The sequence below is a fragment of the Triticum aestivum genome, chromosome 4B (genome assembly GCF_018294505.1).
Source record: "Triticum aestivum cultivar Chinese Spring chromosome 4B, IWGSC CS RefSeq v2.1, whole genome shotgun sequence".
Lineage (NCBI taxonomy): Eukaryota > Viridiplantae > Streptophyta > Magnoliopsida > Poales > Poaceae > Triticum > Triticum aestivum.
Window position 1 is genome coordinate 316,398,038 of NC_057804.1, and position 5,190 is coordinate 316,403,227.

Genomic DNA, 5,190 nt, shown 5'->3' on the forward strand with positions numbered 1-5,190 from the left:
GATGGCACACAAAAGTATTAAAGAACAACATAGGTAATACTAGAAGTGGTATAATACTATAATCACTAGCCTGTGGGATAGCATTGGCTGATGGATGATAACTATGGAACAACGTTACCTAAAGAACAAGTATCTTAGCTGAACTATGGAACAACGTTAACTCCTAAACAATAACCGTAAGAGATCAGCATGAATATACAGTGAAATGTGATGATCTATTTTCCATGCTTAGATGAATAACAAAGCCATAAATGTTGCACACAAGTAATATGAGGGTACAACCTATCTGGCTGCCATCCATAGGAGTGAGCATCATGTGCTGACTTGTCGATGGCCCTGCAGTTGTTGTGGCTGTCCATGTTGGGCACGCGCATTCGATGTAGGGAACTGTTGAGTGGGGACTATAGCTCCCTTCTGGTGTATGCTTCCCTTGTTGGTGTGTCTGAAGATGCAGATAACACATAATGTTAAGAATGACATATCTCTTTGATCTGAAGAAATACACTAAGAGATCAACAGCAAGGTACGAGAGTGGTCACACGTGTGTTGACTGAAGACTAAATTGGGGTCACACGATTTTATTTTATTTTGGTACTGTCCGATCTATGCCGGATGGCTTGATGGCCGTCTTGTGCCTCCCGGCTGACACTGTTCGGAATCTCCCCGAAGAGCCAGTGACCAACGGCAGAGCAGCCTGCCTCCGCCATCCGTGGCCCCAGCCAAAACCCCGCTCCCCGCCCCACGCATTGCCGTGGTTGCACCGCCCCCGGGCCAATCCACAAAGACTCCCCGTCATCCAGATCTGGCGGCGGCAGTACCTTCAACCCACGCAATCTAAAAGATAGCCATCTAAGTGCTGCTTCCGCGGCGAACTTACGGCCCTAAACCCTTACGTTAGACACCAGCCAACCGGCATCCTAGGAGCTGCGCCGCCTCAAGGGGTGCTGCTTCCCATTGGGAATCGATTGGCCCAGAATAAAAATTCAGACAACTGATGCCTAAATAAAGTGATTTGAGATGAGGGTGCGACCTATCTGGCGGCATGGTGAAGTAGGCAGGTCCAGCTGCCGAGTCGGTGAGGCCAGCGCGGTTGCGGTGGCGACCGGTGGCAGGGAAACAGCGATGTCGTGATGGTCGACGGCTACGGGGAAGCAGCGCCAGGACACTGGACGGATCTGAAGTTGGAGCCGCTCCGGCGCCGTGAACAACGGCGGGGGTGAATAGGCTCCGGTACGGTTAACGCGACCGTCGTCGAGGTAGCACCAGCAGCACGGAGTAAGAGGCACACGGCCCAGTGCACGACGGCAGATGGACAACGTCTCCGGCATTAGGGAGGAGGGCGGCTGTGAAATTGGTGCGTTGGGGGCGCCATGGAGATGGGGCTGAGGTTTCGCGGCTTGGGAGAAGGGAGCTTCCCGGGGAGAAGGTGATTTGGCGCCCACGAGGTATGAATGGGGGGGGGGGACGGGGGGGAATTGGGAGGGGAGTGGAACCATGTCTTACGGACACATTTGTCTGATATGTGAGGGGGAGTTAGAGTTCTACCCTTGCCTTTAGGCTTCTCGGCTTGGGTCTGTGTACTGAGGGTCGGGGATAGTAGAGTAACTTTGCTTCTCCCCAAATAGTGGGCGGGAGCGATTTCGGGCGAGGAGGGCGTGTTTTGAACTATAGTGGGCGCGAGCGATTTCGTGCGAGGAGAGCGTGTTTTGAAATAGTGGATGAGAGCTATTTCGGGGCGAGGAGAGCGTGTTTTGCCGACCATGGTTTATGAATTATTCGGCACATGTTATTTCGGCCGAGGAGAAGGCGCGCTTGGATGAAGTTATGAACCTACCCTCGATGTACAACGGGCCAATTGATGCGTGTCCCACATAGGACGGTAATTTCGCGTCTCCCATTTATTTGCTTAGGCGAATTCCATCGAGTAGAGAGGATGTTTAATGGTCCGTTCAAATTTTGGGAGAACAAGCATCCACGTCTACCTTACCAAGTCGATTCGAATCAAATTTTGAAATATTAGCTTGCCACTTCTTTTTTAGATGGAGAGATGATGCTCTGGAGTAATGTGTTTTTACATGTTCGTTGCTAGCGATTTACTATATGAAAAATAGTTGACCCACTCAAAAACGCGAATCAAACCCAAAATGAAATATCTCGATTCAATGAAATAGTTCATTCACTAGGTCAAAATAGTGAACTAAATCCAAAATTGAACACCTCAATCGAGTAGCATGTTGTACAGTATTATAGTACTCCATGAACATGTTGATAGCCAAATTAATGAACTTGTTTGATATATGCATATATCCGTTCATGTGTGGATTGCAGACAACATGTTCTCCAATTTAAATATTTGAATGCAAGTTTATATCGAAACATGGTTTATATCAGTCTTTGATGCATAAAACGCGACCTCCCCCTCTCCCGGACTCCTGTTCTCTCTCTCTCTCTCTCTCTCTCTCCCTCTCTCTCTCTCTCTCGCCGACAATCCTCAATTCTGTCGCACGCATCCGACACAAAAACCTTGTTGGTCCCTCTCCCTTTCTCTCCATCTCTCTCTCTCTCTCTCTGTGTGTGTGTGTGTGGGGGGGGGTCTTTCTAGTTCGCATGCATATATACACCATCTATAGGTCTCTCTCGCACACTATGTATGACAATCTAGCTAGTCCAAGCTAGATATCTTGGGTGCACTCATCGTAAGCACACAAATTCCTTGGCTCTTTGCCCATAACACTCTCACGCACCACTCTGTCGTCTCGGAGCTCTTCCCCCCTCTCTCAAACTCTCCATCCACCTGGGTCACACATACACATGCATATCTCACTCACACTCGATAGGCCCATCTAAAACTCTATCTCTCTCCTTGGTTCTCTCTCCATCTCACATGCACACACACCCAATCTCATGCCTAGCTAGCCAAGTATGATGGTCTCTCACTCAATTGTAGACACACGCAGTTCCCCCTATATGTATATGACTAGCTAATCTTAGTCTCCATCACAAACATGTGCATGGTCTATCTCGATTTCTCTCGGGGCATCTTTCTATCACGCACGCACCTCCCTCGATCTCCCACCCATATAGTCCCCTCATGATCTCGAGGGGATCTCTCTATCACAAACACACCCTCTCTCCCTCCCCATGCGTCCATGCCATCCATGTGTCCCTCTCGACCTCTGTTCCTTGTTGGCCAGACCTCTATTGGACATGTGCTACAGGGGTGTCTCTCTCCGTTGCAAACAATCACACACTAGCTATCTTCGTGTATCTCCTCGCCTCGCTTTTCCATCTCGGAGATGCATGCGTGATATGTTCGCATAAGAAACGAAAAAACACACTCTCTCTCTAATTTATCGTTTGTTGTCACTTTCTCTTTCACACACATACTCTTTTTGCACACTTACTCATTCTCCTTCACACGCACTTGATCTGTCTCGACTTAGGCACTCTCCTCGGTCCATAGCATATAGATTTATTGAAAAGTCAAACATCACAAAGTTTGACCATGTACGTGGAGAAAAACAATTACATCTAGTATGGCAAACATATACCATTAGATTGACCATGAGATGTAGTTTTGTATGATGTATCTTTGGTATTGTAGATATAAATAACATTTGCATAAACCTAATCAAAGTTTCCAAAGTTTGACTTCTAAAAAATTTACATGCACTGCATTATCGAGCGGATGGAATATCTCTTTCCCCCTCTCAGCTATTTGACACACCACTCAGCCTTATCGGGGCTCCTCAATATCTCTCAAACTTTATTGGTCAGTTTGGTTCATGACCTGACCCTCATGCCTTGATGGCTAGTACTGCCTGGTGTGGACGTGAGATGTAAAATATTTCTGCCTGGTCTGGCTTGTGTGGTGCTGAAGCGTTTGGTTCATGCCTGGGCCAGGCAAAGCATCAACATCCCATCAATCAATCCATGCAGCAATTATTTAATGCTAATATCCATCCATGTTGTTGTTAGCCTCGCGGCCGCATGACCAGGCATGGCCAGGCGTTTGAAATCGGTCGCCTGGGCTAGGCTACTTGTAGTGTCTGGAGTCCAGCCAGGCTAATTAAAGTGCAAGGGAACCCAGGCCAGGCGGGCTTTCTTTTTCACAGGGTAGCAACCAAACAAGCATGCATGAAATCCAGCCACAACCCCAGGCTAGGCAAAAGATGCTCAGGGCGCAAGCCAAACTGACCTTATATCTCCCTGGTTCACACATACACATGTCTCGCTTGCGCTATACATATAGACCCATCCAACACTCTCCGCCCTTGTTCTCTCTCCATGTGACACCCCCCCTAAGTACCATAATCCCTCACTCCATCATAGGCGCAAGCACTCCCCCCTCCTAAGTATGATTATCTCTTACTAGCCATCAGGAACACACATATTGTCTCCTTCCATCCATACGTCTATCTCAATATCTTTCGGGGCATCTTCTATCGCACACACACCTTGTCACTCGATCTCCCACCCATGTAGTCCCATCACGATCTCTAGGGGATCTCTCTATGACAAACATACACTCTCTCCTCCCCATGTCTGCATTTTCTCCATACGTCTCTCTCGACCTCTCTCCCTTGTTTGTCAGACCCCTCTTGGCCACGTGCTAGGGGTCTTGCTCTCCCGGTTCCAAACAACCACACACTATCTCCTCACCTTGCCTCCATTGTCGAAGATGCATGTGTGATATGTTTGCATAAGACATGCATGCTTTTTCTCTACTTTTATCGTGTGTTGTCCATGTCTCTTTCACACACGCACACACACTTTTTTCACTCACTATTTCTATCTCTCTCTCTCTCTCTAGTTAGGCACTCTGTCACGTCCATAAGCATATGGATGTTTTGAAAAGTCAAACCTCAGAAAAGTTTGACCAGGTATATGTGGAGAAAAACATTTACATCTGGAACGATCATTAGACTTCATACTATCATTTATCTTTGGTATTGTAGATATAAGTAATTTCTTTATAAACTTGCTCAAAGTTTCAAAAGTTTGACTTTAAAAAAAAAGTTGGAACTACATTATCGAACGGAGGGAGTAGCTCTTTCTCTCTCTCTCTGCTATCTCTCACGGGCCTCCCCTCTCACTCGAACTCTCTATACCGACGGATTATACGCTCACTGTGTCAGCGTATAGCTGCATATATTGTTTAGTTGACCGGTCAACCAATCCACATGTTGC